Genomic DNA, 16,992 nt, shown 5'->3' with positions numbered 1-16,992 from the left:
GCTGGCTGGAAAAGGACAGAGGAGGTGGGGAGAGACTTGGAACTACAGAGGAAGTTCAGGCTCCCCGGAGAGAGAAGTCTTACCCTGCTTGGACTGTGTGACAGACTGACAGGATGGTAGGGCTCGGGAGGGACCTGCAGGGGTCACACAGTCCAGGCCCTGCCAGGCCAGCAGCAGCCCTGCCAGGGCAGCATCCCCCAGGGCAGGGCACACTCTGGAAGGTCTGAATAAGCACAGAGAGAGCAAAGCCTGAGCGAGCTCAGCCAAAACCTTTCCGAGCTTGGAGCTCTCTGCCAGCCTGCCTGGTTCTATGATTCTTTGTTCTTACTGCAGCACTGATGGATATAAAAGACAGCTCTGCTGTGAGCACAGGCTGAGGGAGCTGGAGGGGTACAGCCTGCCGAGGAGAAGGCTCCAGGGGCACCTCAGAGCTGCTGCCAGGGCCTGAAGGGAGCCTGCAGGAAGTGGGCTCTTCATTTTCTGTGTTTCCACAGCAGGTAGCTGAGGGAGCTGGGGGTGCTCAGCTGCAGAGGAGAGGGCTCCAGGCAGACCTCAGAGCTGCTGTTAGTGCCTGGAGGGGCTCCAAGCAGGCTGCAGAGGGACTGTGCCCAAAGGCCTGCAGGGACAGGACCAGGGCAGTAGTTTGGAATGGGAGCAGAGCAGGTTGAGCTTGGCTGTGAGGAACAAGTTCTGCATCAGGAGGCTGCTGGAGCACTGCCACAGGCTGCCCAGGGAGGTGGCTGAGGCTCCATGGCTGGAGATGCTCAAGGTGAGGCTGGAGAAGGCTCTGCTGTGTAGCCAGGCTGAGAGAGTTCCATCTAATTCCAACCCCTTCTTGATATGCTCTTGGAGCTCCTCTCTTCTAGCTTAAACCCATCACCTCTTGGCCTCTGCCGACAGCTCCTGCCAGTAGGATTGTCCCCATCTCTCTTACAGCCTGGAAGGCCACAGTGAGGTTGCCCCCACCTTTCTTACAGCCCCTTGTAAGTCCTGGAAGACCACAGTGAGATGATCCTAGAGGTCTTTTCCAACCTGGTTCATTCTGTGATTGCTCACAGCTCCTTTCAAGCCCTGAAAGACTGCAGTGAGGTCTCCTGGAGCTCTGCACATCTGGCTGTAAGCCTGCCTGATGCCCTGGTGGCTGTGAGGTGTGTTTAGGTGCTGATAGGTGAAAAGACAATGCACTGTGGACCTGATTTTGCCTTCTGTGGCTAAGAGAAGCTTGTGAGCCAGGTGGCCTCTGCAGAGATCATTGCAGTGGCTGGTGCCTGCTTTGCTTTCTGTCTGTCCTGTCTGTGGGGAGCTGAAATCCAGAGGGTTGGGGCAGGTTCTGAGGAGGTGGAGCAGAAGATGCTATTTCTGCTCAGTGAAACTTCCACCAGGGTGTTGATTAAAGCAAGGAAAGCCCAAAGCCCATCCCTCGGAGCACGGCGAGTTCATGCTGGGGACTCTGCAGGAGGGCTGTGCAGGCAGCTTAAAACACTGGATTGTGGTCATTATCTCTTCCTCCTTGTAAGCTCTCTAATGCTCCCCAATCCCTGCCACTCAGTGACCTTTGCTTCGAGGCTTGGATGGCAGCCTTGGGCAGAGCCTGGCAGCCAGGGCAGAGCAGTGACAGCTGAAAACAACCACCCAGATGCTGCACAGCAAAAAGAGGAGGAGGAGGAGGAGGAGGAGGAGGAGGAAGAGAGGGGAGATTTCCTTCCTCCTCCCCTGTTGTGTGCTCTCAGGTGTCAGCTCGGAGATGAGCCCTGCCTGAGCTGTGCTGAAAGCGGACGGCAGGAACCAGGGACCTGAGCTGGGTTGGTTGTTTTTTCTCCCTCCCCACCCCCCCAGCCATGAAAGATGTTTGCAGCCCACATCTGGGCTTGGCATGTTTTCAGATGGGCTTTTCCCACTGGTGTGCAAATCTGTGCCAAGTGCATGTGGGCAGCAGCACAGAGGTGGTGGCACTTGGGCTACTGCTGAGATCAGACAGGATCCTGGCTCAGGGCTCAGCCTTAGCAGGTGCTTAGGTTTGAGCTGCAGCACCTCCAGTTCAGTGCAGACCTCAGGTGGGCTGCATTTCTCCCTCCCCTCCCATGAGAGCTCTTGCTCAGCCTAGAGGAAGTCTGGGAAAGAGGCTGCCAGCCTGAGGGGACTCAGTGCCAAGGAAGCATTTGCTTGACTTTGCTGCCTTAAGATCCAGCTCAAGCGTTTGAGCCCTGCTTTGGCAGTCCTCTGCCAGGCAGCTGCAGGGAAAGGTTCCACAGGCAGCTGGAGGGAAAGGTCTGCAGCTGGAGGGAAGGGTTCCACAGGCAGCTGGGGGGAAGGGTTCCACAGGCAGCTGGGCAGCCCCAGCGTGGGCATCTCAGCAGATGGCTTCAGTAAATGCTGCACTTGGCCCAGCTGCAGGAGGCCTTCACTGGCCTTGGCAGCGTTCCTTAGGACAGATGAGCTGCAGCTCCTGGTAGGTCAGAAGGGCATGGGAAGGTCTGCAAGTGCCAGGGCACACAATGAGAGGGGCTGGAAGGGACCTCCAGAGCTCGATCAGCCCAAGCCCTCTGCCAGAGCAGCAGCAGCCAGGGCAGGGCACACAGCAGCACATCCAGCTGGGGTTGGAAAGGCTGCAGAGGAGACTGCACAGCCTCTCTGGGCAGCTTGCTCCAGACCTCCAGCACCCTCACACCGAACATCTTTCTCCTCCTGCTCAGCTGGCACCTCCTGGCTTCCAGCTTGGCTTTGGCTGCAAGGTAGGGGGCAGGAGGGGAAAGCATTTGCACATCCCAGTTGGATTCGTTGTGGCTGCTGCTGTGTGGCCTGAGGAGCTCAGATGGTCCCAACAGAAGTGTGTTGGACTCTGCCCATATTTCTGCACCTGCTGTTTGCTCTTAAGCTGCAGCTTAAGGAGGTTGTGAAGAGAAGAAGGGGACACAGCCTGAAGCTGTGCCAGGGCAGGTCTAGGCTGGATGTTGTTAGGAAGCTGTTGTCAGAGAGAGTGATTGGCATTGGAATGGGCTGCCCAGGGAGGTGGTGGAGTGGCCGTGGCTGGAGGTGTTGCAGCCAAGCCTGGCTGGGGCACTGAGTGCCATGGTCTGGTTGGTTGGGCAGGGCTGGGTGCTAGGTTGGGCTGGGTGAGCTTGGAGCTCTCTGCCAGCCTGCTTGGTTCTATGATTCTCTGATTGTGACTCTGTGATCTATGATTTCCCAGCCTCTCTGCCCTGCTCTGCACAGGCTGCAGCCCCTCAATGTCCTTCCTGCAGTGAGGGGCCCAGAGCTGAGCACAGCACTCGAGCTGTGGCCTCTCCAGTGCTGAGCACAGGGGCACAGGCACCTCCTGTCTCTGCTGCCCCCCCTGTGTCTGATCCAAGCCAGGATGCCATTGGCTTTCTTGGCCAGCTGGGCACTACTGGCTGAGTTCAAACAACCATCAACCAGCACCCCCAGATCCCTCTCCAAGTTGCAGCTCTGCAGCTACACATCCCCAGTCTGTAGCTTGTGCTCTGTGCAACCACACAGCTCCAGCCCACAGCCCACTGCGGGGCACAGGCTGCCCAGAGAGGGTGTGGAACACAGACAGAGTGGTGAGACACTGGCACAGGCTGCCCATGGAAGTTGTGGAGCACAGTGAGGGTAGGAGACACTGGCACAGGCTGCCCAGGGATGCTGTGGAGCACAGACAGGGTGGTGAGACACTGGCACAGGCTGCCTGGAGCTGTTCAGGGCCAGGCTGGATGAGGCCTAGAGTAGCTGAGCCTAGCTGAGAGGTGTCCCTGGGCATGGCAGGAGGCTGGAGAAGAGCTCTGAAGTCCCTTCCAGCCTGACCCTTCTGGGAATCTATGGAAGTTTCACCTCTTCAGTTCTCTGTACCTCTCTGGTACCTGGAATGCTGCTGCTGCTGTTGCTTTGCTGCTTTGGACCCTTCTGGGATCCTCTGAAGCTTTCCCAAGGGAAAGAGGAGCAGCTTGTGCCAAGGTGGTGTGCCAAGGTGGTGTGCCAAGGTGCTGCTTGAAGTGGACAGGTTTGCATCACAAAGCAGCACCAACTGCTGAAGGCTGAGGGTGCTGCAGTGCCTGGCAGGTGCAGAGGCCCCCGGGGAGGCTCCACCAAAGGCACTCGTTAGAGCAGAGTGGATGCAGCTGGGGAGCAGGCACTGAGCTGCCTCTGACCTGCACCTCACTGCCTGCCAGGTGCCTCTACTCTGGCAAGCACCTGGCAAAGGGCAGGGCCCGGCAGGAGCTGATAAATGCCAGCTGCTGGGGGCAGACACTCGTGGGGCTGTGGCCTGCAGCCCTCTCCCGGTTGGCTGCTGCCTGGGGGGGGCCAGCAGCGAGCACTGAGCACAGTGTCCCCTGCCCGGGGCAGCTTCCTGCCACCCAGCCAGGCAGCAGGCACTGGAGCCCCTTCCCCGGGGCCTGGGCACCATCTAAAGAGACCTCCATGCACTGAGTGAGTCCTCACAGCCCACACGTGGGTGAGTGTTGATTTTGGGTGCCTTGGGGGCAGGGTTTGCTGTGTGAGTGAGTGTGTGCACATTTTGGGTGCCATGGGGGCAGGGTTTGCTGTGTGAGTGAGTGTGTGCACATTTTGGGTGCCATGGGGGCAGGGTTTGCTGTGTGAGTGAGTGTGTGCACATTTTGGGTGCCATGGGGGCAGGGTTTGCTGTGTGAGTGTGTGCACATTTTGGGTGCCTTGGGGGCAAGTTGTGCTCTCTTGGCTCTGTGTGCGCACATTTGGCACCTCTAGGGCAGGGTTTGCTCTCCTGGCTGTGTGTGTGGGTGCACATTTGGCACCTCTAGGGCAGGGTTTGCTCTCCTGGCTGTGTGTGTGGGTGCACATTTGGCACCTCTAGGGCAGGGTTTGCTCTCCTGGCTGTGTGTGTGGGTGCACATTTGGCACCTCTAGGGCAGGGTTTGCTCTCCTGGCTGTGTGTATGGGTGCACATTTGGCACCTCTAGGGCAGGGTTTGCTCTCCTGGCTGTGTGTGTGGGTGCACATTTGGCACCTCTAGGGCAGGGTTTGCTCTCTTGGCTGTGTGTGGGTGCACATTTGGCACCTCTAGGGCAGGGTTTGCTCTCTTGGCTGTGTGTGGGTGCACATTTGGCACCTCTAGGGCAGGGTTTGGTCTCCTAGCTGTGTGTGTGGGTGCACATTTGGCACCTCTAGGGCAGGGTTTGCTCTCCTGGCTGTATGGGTGCCTGTTGTGGTTGGTCTCTCATCCCAGAAGGAGTATTCCAGCTGCAGTTCTCTTTGCAGCTTGGGGCTGGGGTTGGTGTATTCGGGGAGCAGCAGTGGAGGTGCAGCAGCTGTGGCTGGGAGCTGAGCTGGGCTGGGAGCTGTGGTGAGTGATTCTGCTGCCAACAGGTGCATGTTTGAGGGCAGCTGCTGCTGCTGCCTGTGTTGGCAGTGCCTCTGTGACACAGTTTCCTCCCACAAAGTGCTCCTCAGTCTGGGGTTGACTGCATCTTTTTGGGTCCAAATTGACCTTCTCTCCCTTCTGGATGTGCTCTCTTTGTGCCATTCTGCCTTTGCAGGAGGTGTGCCTGTGGCTTTGGTAGGTGCAGGAGAATGGGAAGGTTTTGTGGTTTGTTCACATGAAATGGGGAAGTGGAAGAAAGGCAAAGAGACCTCCACGTGGATTAGAATTTCCCCTCTCCCTCCCACACCCTGCTGAGGAATGTACAACGCTGGGCCTCAGGAGGAGTCTCAGTGAGGGACTTGGCAGAGGAGTACCTGAAAGGGACCTACAGGAGAGCTGGGGAGGGAGAGGGTGAGAGAGAATGGATTGGAGTTTGAGGAGGGCAGGTTGGGACTGGAGATGGGGAAGTAATTGGGAGTGAGGATGGGGAGAGACTGGCACAGACTGCCCAGGGAGGCTGTGGAGCACAGTGAGGATGGGGAGAGACTGGCACAGGCTGCCCAGGGAGGCTGTGGAGCACAGAAGCACAGAATGGGATCTCTCTACAGGTGTTCAAGGCCAGGCTGGAGGAGCCCTTGAGCAGCTGAGGGTAGTGGAGTCCCCAGCGTGGGAGCTGCAGGCATTGGCTGTGCCCTGGTCCGTGGTTGGAGTTGGCTCACAAAGCTGAATGATGGTGATAAAGCAGAGGCAGGTGGGGTAAGTAGTATCCCCTGGGATAAATGTTGTTCCCTGGAAGTACCACTTGGAGAGCAGCTCTTTTGTTGCTGGCTTTGTGTTCAGTCTGTTGAGTGTCCTCCTGGGCCTGCCTAGCTTGGAACAGAAGGAATGCCTGCAGCATAAGTGGCCCTGGGAGAGGAGGAGGCAGGGAAGCAGGCAGGAAACACAGAGCTGTGGTGCTCAAGTTGCTCACTGGTGGGGAAGGCCAGAACATAACCCGGTAAGGCAGGCTGGGGACTGCCTGCAGAGGCTTCACTGCTTGGTCTGTGGCTCTGCTGAGCTGCTTTGGGACCCTGAGACTCTGTCCAGCTTGAGGTGTGGAATGGAATCATAGGATCAAGCAGGTTGAGAAGGGAGCTCCAAGCTCATCCAGCCCTGGCTGCCTTGGAGGCTGGGTCCAGGCTGTCTGCTGTGGCTGGCAGCTGTGCTTCAACACGGAGGGGACCAACACAGCCTTGTTGTGATCCTTATCTTGTGAGTAGGAAGGGAATCACAGCACGGCAGGGCTTGGAGGGGGCCTCCAGAGCTCAGCCAGCCCAACCCCCTGTCAGAGCAGGGGCACCCAGGGCAGGGCACACAGCAGCACATCCAGCTGGGGCTGGGAAGGCTCCAGAGAAGGAGGCTCCACAGCCTCTCTGTGCAGCCTGCTCCAGGCCTCCAGCACCCTCACACCAAGCAACTTTCTCCTCGTTGGAGACTGGACTCATCCAGCCTGGCCTCCAGCACCTCCAGGGAGGCTGTGGGGCATGGAATGTGATCTTTGATCACAACCTCCCTGGGCAGCCTGTGCCAGTCTCTCACCACCCTCCCTGCTACGCATTTCTTCCTCCTCTCCACTCTCCATCTGCCCTCCTCCAGCTTCAATCCATTCCCTCTGCCCTATCACTCCCAGCCCTTGTCCAGAGTCCTTTCCTCAGCTTTCTTGTAGCCAGCTTCAGGTCCTGGCAGGCTGCTCTAAGAGCTCCCTGGAGCCTCCTCCAGGATCCTCAGCCCCAGCTTTCCCAGCCTGACCCCATGGGGAAGGTTCTCCAGCCCTCTGCTGGCCTTTGCAGCCTGCTCTGGCCCCGCTCCAGCAGCTCCACGCTCGTCTTTGCTGGGGACACCAGAAGTGGGCACAGGACTTGTGCAAAGAGGGTTTGGTGCCTTGAACCTTTCATTGACTAATTCTGCTGAATGTGACCTTACCTCATCCACTTAAGCCTGTGGCTCCAAAGTGTGTCCCAGAAGCCTTTCCACAGGAGTTTAAGCAGAGAGAGGCTTAGGAATTTAATCGAAATTGTTTAGGATTAACTCCCCAGCCCCCAGCCCCCTCCCGAGCGTTTTATCCACTGAAGAATGGATTTCCTTAATCTGGTTTGAGGAGGGGCCGCAGCGGCGGTGCTGGCTGCGCTCTGGCGCGGAGGGCGCTGCCCGCGGCGGTGCTCTGCTCCGCTCCGCTCCGCTCCGCCTGCAGCGTCTCGCCGTGGGGCGGCAGCCGCCCGCCAGCGCCGCGCTCCCGCTGGCTGCCCGCCGGCCCGGGCGCTCCTGGCGCCGCGCCGTGCCTCCGCTTTCGCGCCGCATGCTCCTTCCTCCCCTCCCCTCCCCTCCCCGGCGCCAGCCAACCCTCGCTGGGGCTGGGTTTGCGCCAGGGCCGCCCCGCGCCGGCCGGCAGGGCACAGCTGCTGCGCGGCCGCGGGAGCTGCTCGGCGCTGCGGGGACAGGGACCTGCGGGAGGGGGGCCAGGGGCGGCCGTGGAGGTGGCCGGAGGATGGAGCACCTCTCCCGGGGAGGGCAGCTGAGACAGCCATGGAGTCAAGCAGGTTGATTCAAGCAGGATGGTCCAAGCTCACCCAGCCCAACCTAGCCCCCAGCCCTGTCCAGTCAACCAGACCATAGAACCAGGCAGGCTGGCAGAGAGCTCCAGGCTCGCCCAGCCTAGCACCCAGCCCTGCCCAACCAACCAGACCATGGCACTAAGTGCCCCAGCCAGGCTTGGCAAGAACACCTCCAGCCACAGCCACTCCACCACCTCCCTGGGCAGCCCATTCCAGTGCCAATCACTCTCTCTGCCAGGAACTTCCTAAGAACATCCAGCCTAGACCTGCCCTGGCACAGCTTGAGGCTGTGTCCCCTTCTTCTGGTGCTGGCTGCCTGGCAGCAGAGCAGGGCATCGTGTGAGGAGCAGCTGAGGGTGCTCAGCCTGGAGAGGAGGCTGAGGGGAGAGCTGATTGCTCTCTGCAGCTCCCTGAGGGCAGGCTGGAGTGAGGCTGGGGTTGGGCTCTGCTCCCAGGCCACCAGACACAGGACAAGAGGAATGGTCTGGAGCTGTGCCAGGGGAGGGCTGGAGATTAGGAGGAATTTCTTTGCTGCAGGAGTGGTGAGGGCTTTGGACAGGCTGCCCAGGTTGCTGCTGCAGTGCCCATGCCTGGAGGGGCTCAGGCAGCTGTGGCTGTGGTGCTTCAGTGCCCATGGGAGTAGGGATGTGGTTGGACTCACTGATCTTGAAGGTCTTCTCCAGCCTTAACGATTCTCTGATCCCTTGGGGCTGTAGCTTCCTAGAGGCTTTGATCACATTTAGTGCTTCTGTGCTCCACGACCTCCCTGGGCAACCTGTGCCAGTGTCTCCCCCACCCTCCCTGCAAAGGATCTCTTTGTAGAGCAGAGTGTGGTTGGCAGCCAAAGCGTTTGGAAGCAGAGAGGCTCTTTGCACCACACCTGCAGCATCCCCAGGTTGAATGTCCCCCCCTTTGGATTGCTTTCCTTGGGGAATCCCCCCTGGGAACACTTCTGCTGTGCTGCTGTACAGCTCACATTGCAGCCACTTCCCTCTCTCATCAAGCTGCTGTTAATTACCTGTGGATCCAGGGAGTTTACTGCCTTCTCTAGGTGCTCGTCCTGCAATTGCAGGCAAATGGTTTTTCTGCCTGATGGTTGTACCTGAGAGACCAAACCCTGGGCTCTGTGGCTGTGGAGCTGCTTCTGCTCTTTCCTCTTCTTCCTCCTCTCCTGCTCAAAGTCTTTGCTGTGCACAGTGAGGAGTGTCCCAGGATTTTGAAGGGGAAACAGATTGAGATGAGGCAGACAGGGAAGAACTTCCTGATAGTGAGGGTGGTGAGACAGTGGAACAGGTTGCCAGGAGATGGAGGTGTTGAAGCCAAGCCTGGCTGGGCCACTTAGTGCCATGGTCTGGTTGGTTGGCCAGGGCTGGGTGCTAGGTTGGGCTGGCTGAGCTTGGAGCTCTCTGCCAACCTGCTTGGTTCTGTGAGAGGTTGGGAGCTTGTCTGATAGAGAGCAGCTCTGGGGGAAAGGACCTGGGGGTCCTGGTGGGAGCTGGCAGCAGAGCAGCCTGAGGGCTGCCCTCAGTCATGGTGTGCCAGTGTCTCACCCTGGCACCTCTCACTACCAAGACACGTGGGGAACTTCTTGTTCCTCTCCTTGCTTACTCAGACACACTGTGGGCTTGAGGAGCTTGGAAAAGCAGGGCAGGACTCATGGAGCCAGAGGATGGTTGAGCTCTTTCCAGTGCCTCTCCAAACGAGACAGATTCATGGGTGCAGAGAATGGGTTGGGAGAGGGACAGCTCCCACCAGCACAGCTTGCTCAGGGGCCTCATCCAGCCTGGCTTTGAGCACCTCCAGGGAGGTTGTGGAGCACACAAGTGCTTCTCTGCTCCACAACTTCCCTGGGCAACCTGTGCCAGTGTCTCCCCATTTCTTCCTCCTTGAAGCAGGTTGCTTTCAGGCCTGGAGCCTCCACAAGTTCTCTGTTGGCTTGGGGTGCTGGGGGGTGTTTGTGGGTGGCTTTCCTGCGTGTGTTGGGTTGCTGCTCGTTGGCAAAAGCCAAGGGTGATGCTGGAGCAGGATCCCAAGAGTGTTTTCCTTGCCACCCCCTCGTGGTGTCTGGGTGGGTTTGACGAGCAGGAAGGGAAGGTTGGACGTCAGTGGAGCAGGGAATGGTGCAGCCTGGGATGAATCACTTCTCAGCAGCCTTGACAAAAGTGGGAGCTGTTCTGATCCAAGCTGGAGCCATCCACCTACTGCTGCTCACTACCTCCCTGCTACTCTGTTCCCTGCTCTGGTCCCTCACAAGGGCTGAACCCACCCACAGGGTTCACCTGCAGACACCCTCCTGAAAGCTTTCTTCCTTACCTTGTCCTCTTTCATGATCTTTTTGTTCCTTGCTCCTCTGATCTTCCCCCCTGGAGGTGTTCAGTGCCAGGCTGGATGAGACCTTGAGCAGGCTGGGCTAGTGGGAGGCGTTGCTGCCCCTGGCAGGGGGTTGGGACTGGATGGGCTGTGAGGTCCCAGCCAAAGCAGGCTGTTCTTTGGCTCTCTGAGCACCAGCCCCAGCTCTGCTCTCTCATTCATGTGAAGAAGAGGCTCACATGCTTCCTGCCCAGCCCCATGCCCTCCTGAGAGCAGACATGCCTGGGGGTTGTCTTTTGTGGCACAGTCATAGAATGAAGCAGGTTGGCAGAGAGCTTCAAGCTCACCCACCTCAACCTATCCCCCAGCCCTGCCCAAGCAACCAGACCATGGCACTGAGTGCCCCAGCCAGGCTTGGCTGCAACACCTCCAGCCATGGCCACTCCACCACCTCCCTGGGCAGCCCACTCCAGGCTGGCTGCCTGTGGCTTGTGCAGGAGGTGTCCTTACCTTGCTGCCCTCCTAGAACAGGCATTGTGCAAGCACAGGCTCCTCTCACCACGTGAGAAGTCCTTCCAGGGAGCTGCACCAGCACAAAGCTGCTTATGTTTGGTCCTTCCCCCCCCCGTCCCCCTCCTGGTTTATCTCCTCCAAGTGGCTTCTCCTTGGAGCCCATTCCTGCCAGGCCCAGCAGGCTCCCTCCCTGCAGCCCCTGTGCAGCAGGACCTGCAGAGGAGCACAGGAGCAGCTCCGAGGTGTGGTGGTTGGGACTCAGGCAGCAGCTGAGCTCCCACGCAGCACTCACAGCTGCCTCCCCTCCTCCCACCCGCTCCACTTCCAGGGGAGCTGCCCTCTGAAGTGAAACCTCTGTCAGCAGATCTTGGAAGCAACCTGCAGTGAGATGGTAGGGGAGGAAAGATGCTCTGGAGAGTGGGCTGGCTTTGGGAGGTGTCCCAGCAAGGCTGCCACCGAGGCACCCCCAGCAGCCTGCCTTTGGTGTTCTCATCCCAGCGTCTGGGAAGGGTCCTCGAGCTGCGTCTGGTGCTGGGCAGCATCTTCAGCAATGCCACTGATGAGGGCACAGACAGACAGAGGCTGCTCAGCCTGCAGAAGACTGAGAGGGGATTGAATCAATGTCTGTAACTCTCTGAGGGCTGGGGGTCAGGGGGGGGCACAGGCTCTGCTCACTGCTCCCTGGCACAGCACAAGCAGCAGTGGATGGAAGCTGCAGCACAGGAGGCTCCAGCTCAGCACAAGGGGAACTTCTTGCCTGGAAGGGTCCCAGAGCCTGGCACAGGCTGCCCAGAGAGGTTGTGGAGTCTCCTTCTGTGGAGCCTTTCCAGGCCTGTCTGGATGTGTTCCTGTGTGCCCTGAGCTGGGTTGTGTGGTGCTGCTCTGGCAGGGGCTGGGCTGGATGAGCTCTTTGGCATCCTGGCAGCCTGTGAGGATCCCAGGTTGTCCCTGCTGCTGTGTTGCAGTAGGGGAAGTGAGCCATGGGCAGAGGTGCAGCTGCCGAGGCAGTGGAGCTGGTGGCAGTGCCAGCAGCCTTGTTGGCAGGAGCAGGGCAGTGAGCCTGCCCCTGTGCTCTGCCCTGCCCAGGGCACACCTGCAGTGCTGGCATCGGTTCTGGCTCCTTCTCTTCCAGGAGGGCACTGAGGGGCTGGGGCAGGGCCAGAGGAGGGCAGCAGGGCTGGGGCAGGGTCTGGAGAACAGGGCTGGGGAGGAGCAGCTGAGGGGGCTGGGGGTGTGCAGTGTGGGGAAGAGGAGGCTGAGGGAGACCTCACTGCTCTCTGGAGGAGAGGAGCTTGCAGCCAGCTGGGGGTGGGCTCTGCTCCCTAGTATCAGGTGAGAGAACAAGAGGAACTGGCCTGCAACTGTGCCAGGGGAGGGTTAGGTTGCAGATGAGGACAAATTCTTTGCTTCAGGAGTGGTCAGGGACTGGCACGGGCTGCCCAGAGGGGTGGTGGAGTCCCCATCCCCGGAGGGGTTCCAGGAGGCTGTGGCCATGCCCCCTGGGGCTGTGGTGGGGCTGCGTGGACGCTGGGCAGGCTGCGCTCAGAGGGCTTCTCCCACCCAGGCAGCTCTGTGTTCCTTGCCTCCTCCCTGTCTGCCAGGTGTGGGAGAGGAGGAGCCCTGTCACCCGTGGGTAAGGCAGGAGCAGAGACAGGGAGAAGCGTTGTGCTTCCTACACAGCCCGAGCCTTCCTCAGGCTTCCTCCTCCCACTCCTCCCGGGGTGCCGGTGCTGGGAGCTGTCTGCTGCCTCCCATTAGCACTCCGCTGGGAGCCAGGGGTCGTGCGAGGACAGCACTGAGTAGTACCCTGAGACCAGGATGGGTTCTGCAGGGAAGGTCCTCCTCAGGTGCCCTGTGCTGGGCGGCTCCAAGCACTGCAGCTCCTGCGCAGGCTGCGAGGACACAAACCTGGGCTCAGCTTCAGCAGGGCTGTTCCTCAGTCCTCTTGTTCAGAGACCCACAGAGTTGGTCTGGTTGGAAAAGCCCTCCAGGACCATCGAGCCCTGAGGAAAAGGTCCTGGGGGTGTGGGCTGATGCAAAGCTCCACAGGAGCCTGCAGGGTGAGTGCAGCCCAGACACAACCCTGTGCTGAGCTGCAGCCAGAGCAGTGTGGGCACAGGGCAAGGGAGGGGATTCATCCCAACCTTGCCCCCAGCCCTGGCCAGCCAACCAGACCATGGCACTAAGTGCCCCAGCCAGGCTTTGTTCCCCCTCTGCTCTGGGGAGACCTCAGCTGCAGAGCTGGGGACAGCTGTGGGGACACCAACACAAGGGAGCTGCCAGGGCAGGCTGCACAGGCACACAGCAAGGCTGAGCTTGGGTGGCTGCAGGGATGGGGCCTCAAGCACAGCCCTGGGCAGCCTGTGCCAGGCTCTGCCCACCCTCACTCTGCACAGCTTCCTCCCCAGCTCTGCCCTGCTCCACTGCCAAACCATTGCCCACAGCCCCTTCTGAGCAGTCCCTGCCCAGCCTGCCTGCAGCTGCCCTGCAGGTGCTGAGCTGCAGCTCTGGGCTCTGCCTGCAGCCTTCTCCTCTGCAGGCTGAGCAGCCACAGCTCCTGCAGCCTGGCTGGTGGCTCTCTGAAGAGGTTAACTGTGCAGAGGCAGCAAACGTGCCCAGGAAGGTCTCTTTTGTTTCATTCTTTTTGTATTCAGGCAGGGATTGATTTTTATTGAGAAATAATCCTGCTGCTTTTCCTTCATACATGTCAGGGCTTACTTCTAATCTTGGAAGCCAAAGCCTCTGAAATTGCTTTAGATTCATGCTGTAATTTCCTTTTGCAGATTGAGGTGGCCCTCTGACATCCAATCCAGCCTGACTTAAACTCTGCCTTTGGCGTTAAACAGCTGAGGGAGATGAGTGGAGATGTTCAGGGTGGAACAGGGGATTTAGCTTTGTCCCCTGGGCTGATTCCTTTGTCCTTATTTGCAGGTCTTTGCTCCTCTGGGCCAGGCAGGGGCTGACCTTTCTGCCACCTCCATTGTGTGCTGTGGTAATCAGCTCGGGAGCCAGCTCTGGTCCTGGTGGCTGCAAGTGAAGGACTCGGAGCTAAAGCCAGGTTTGTGATGGCCAAGCCCACAGCAGCAGGCTTGGCAGTTGCTGCTCAACAAAGTCCTCTTGCCCCTTTCTGCCTCCTTCCCTGTCCTGTCCCAGCTCAAGCAGAGGCAGTTCTGCTTCTCACCTGGGGTGTGCCCTGGCTTGGGTGTCCAAACTCCTCTCTCCTCTCGCTTTGGTGTTTTCCTTTTCTCCCTGAGATGGATCCCTGAGCACCCAGAGCTGCACAGCGTTGGTTCCAAACAGGGCTGCTGCAGGGGCTCAGCAGGAGCCAGGGCCTGCCCAGGTGGCCAAGACAGCCTGGGTCAGCAGTGGTGTGGCCAGCAAGAGCAGGGCAGTGCTGCTGCCCCTCTACTGGGCGCTGGTGAGGGCACGGCTGGGTCCTGGGGCCAGTGCTGGGTGCCGCAGGGTAGGAGACACTGAGGGGCTGGAGGGTGTCCAGAGGAGAGCAGAGAGGCTGCAGAGGGGTTTGGAGGGCATCGTGTGAGGAGCAGCTGAGGAGCTGAGGGTGTTCATCCCGGAGAGGAGAATCTGTCTGCAGGTGTGAGCACCCTCCAGGCTGGGTGAGACCCTGACCAAGCTGTGCTGGTGGGGAGGGGTCCCTGCCCGGGGCAGGGCTTGGAGCTGCATGAGCTTGGAGGTCCCTCCCAACCCGAGCCTCCATCCTGCTGCCACGAGAAGTGGGACAGGGCATTCTGCATCCTGAAGGGGAGGAACTGGTGGCAGCAGCAGAGACTCCTCCACGCTGCTCTCACTCTGCTGACCACAGCAGCTGAGTCAGGAGGACTCTGCCTGCAGAGCACTGCACTGTGCTGGAGCTTCTGGCACCCCAGCCTGGGGAGCTCTCAGATGCCAGGGGTTGGAAGACACCCAAGGAGCTCATCCAGTCCAACCCCCTGCCAGAGCAGCACCACACAACCCAGCTCAGGGCACACAGGAGCACATCCAGACAGGCCTGGAAAGGCTCCACAGAAGGAGACTCCACAACCTCTCTGGGCAGCCTGTGCCAGGCTCTGGGACCCTTCCAGGCAAGAAGTTGCCCCTTGTACTGAGCTGTCTGTCTGCACAGCTTCCTGAAAGCAGCTTGGTGTGAGCTGGGCTCAGCTGCTAGGCTGTGAGGAAATGGCCTGAAGTTGAGATAGGGGAGGGTCAGCTTGGACATGAGGAACAATTTCTCTGCTGCAGAGTGGGCAGGGATTGGAGCAGGCTGCCCATGGAGGCTGTGGCTGCCTCCTGCTTGGGGGTTGGATGAGGCCAGGAGCAGCTGAGAGGTGCCCCCTGGGCATGGCAGGAGGTTGGAGCAGCTGAGCTCTGAGGTCCTTTCCCAGCCTGAGCCCTTCTGGCGTTCTCTGAGTTAGGTTTTTAAGAGCAAGGCAGATGCAGCCCTGGAGTGCTCATCTGCACACTCTGCCAAGGCCTCCTTCAGCCTGATGAGATGCCAGGGGCTGGCTGCTGGTGTGCTCCTGGCACTCCCCTGGCATTTGTCAGCTGGGAGGGATCTGCTGGCACAGGTTGAGGGTGATGAGACCCTGGCACAGGTTTCCCAGGGAGGTGTTCAGGACCAGGCTGGACGAGGCCTTGAGCATCCTGTGTTGGTGGTGATGATCTCTGAGGTCCCTTCCACTCCTCTGTGGTGTAGCTACCAACCAGCACCCAACCTTTGGGCTGTTGAGGTAGGCACTGAGTGGGTTGCTCTGTTCAGAGCCAAACAGGGAAGGGTTTTAATGTGGTGGGGTCAGGGAGGGAGTGTTTAAAAGAGCTGTGCCAGGACCTGCCCAAGGACCTCTTGGCTCTGACAAATCATGAGCTTGAATGTGGCTTCTTCCCTTGAGGCTTGCTGCAGCCTTGGCACGGAGGTGTGACAGGTGTGTCACTGGCAGGGAGTGGGTGGCACTGGAAGGGAACAGAACTTGGAGCTCTTATCCTCAGTCTTTTCAAGTCCTTACAAAGAGAACTTCTTTCCTCCTCCTCTGGCTGTCTTCTCCACCAGGCTGCTTCTCACTCCTCCTGCCTCTTGCTCTCTACTCTCTTGCTGCCTCCTATCCAGAAAGCCTTTGCCAAGGGAGTGAATGGTGAGGGCTTGGGACAGGCTGCCTGGGGAGGTGGTGGAGTTGTGCACTTTGGCCACAGCAACCTCAAACATCAGGCCTGGGTGTGAGATGAGTCAAGAGGTACTGAGGAGGGCAGGTTGAGAGTGGAGAGGAGGAAGAAAGTGTTGGCAGTGAGAGTGGGGAGGCACTGGCACAGGTTGCCCAGGGAGGTTGTAAAGCACAGAATGGGATCAAAGATCCTATTCTGTGCTCCACAACCTCCCTGGAGGTGCTCAAAGCCAGGCTGAATGAGGCCCCTGAGCAAGCTGTGCTGGTGGGAGCTGTCCCTGCCCATGGCAGGAGCTTGGAGCTGGATCCCTCCCAACCCATTCTCTGCACCCTTAAATCTGTCTCGTTTTGAGAGGCCTTGGAAAGAGCTCAACCATCCTGTGGCTCCATGAGTCCTGCCGTGCTTTTCCAAGCTCCCCAAGCCCACAGTGTGCCTGAGTAGGCAAGGAGAGGAGGAAGAAGTTCCCCACGTGCCAGGTGCCTGCTCCTGAACGCTTGCAGCAGCTCCCAGCAATGGGAGGAGAGGAGCCTGACAGGCCATGGAGAGGCTGAATGCCATGGCAGAGCCCCCTGGCAGCTTGGCTTTTGTTCCAGCAGGTGGAGGAGGCACAGCCTGGGACTACTTTGGGCACTTCCTCGCCGAGTGAGGAGGGTGCATGGAGGAGCTGAAGTGCCTTGATCCTGCTGGAAGTGCTTGTGAGCTGATGGTGCTGCCGACCCCAGGGAGCAGCAGAACCGAGGTAACCAACCTGGGAGCAAAGTCAGCCCTTGCCAGCCCTGCCTGGCTCTCTTTTGCTTAGCTCCCAGCTCTGAATGTGCTGCTTCCCTCTCAGGGTAAATGATGTTTACTCAGAAGTGGTGGCAGAACTTTTGGGGAGGGAACAGCTTGTTCAGTGATTCAGAGCACAGAAGGGCTTGTGTGGGATGGCTGCAGGTGTGCCACCAGCACAGGCAGCAGCTAGGCAGCAGGGCAGCTCCTGGCACCAAAGGTTCCAAGGAGACTGAGGGACAGGCAGCAACCAACTGTGTGGCACTGCCCTGAGGGTCAGTGAGGCCAAGGGCAAGGTCCTGCACCTGGCTCAGGGCA

The 16,992-nt window shown here is 59.2% G+C and overlaps 1 long non-coding RNA gene across 2 annotated transcripts; it reads left to right on the top strand.

Moving 5' to 3' along the window:
• Nucleotides 1–4,277: 4,277 nt before the first annotated feature.
• Nucleotides 4,278–16,639, top strand: LOC135179062 (uncharacterized). 2 transcript variants are annotated; one of them, XR_010303905.1, is made up of 4 exons: nt 4,278–4,453; nt 5,947–6,094; nt 13,684–13,810; nt 16,503–16,639. It is a non-coding gene; the product is annotated as an uncharacterized LOC135179062 (long non-coding RNA). The 2 variants fall into 2 exon arrangements; XR_010303904.1 differs by having other exon boundaries at nt 16,500–16,639.
• Nucleotides 16,640–16,992: the final 353 nt, after the last annotated feature.

Source organism: Pogoniulus pusillus, chromosome 10, assembly GCF_015220805.1.
Source record: "Pogoniulus pusillus isolate bPogPus1 chromosome 10, bPogPus1.pri, whole genome shotgun sequence".
Lineage (NCBI taxonomy): Eukaryota > Metazoa > Chordata > Aves > Piciformes > Lybiidae > Pogoniulus > Pogoniulus pusillus.
This window is presented reverse-complemented; position numbering and strand designations above follow the sequence as displayed.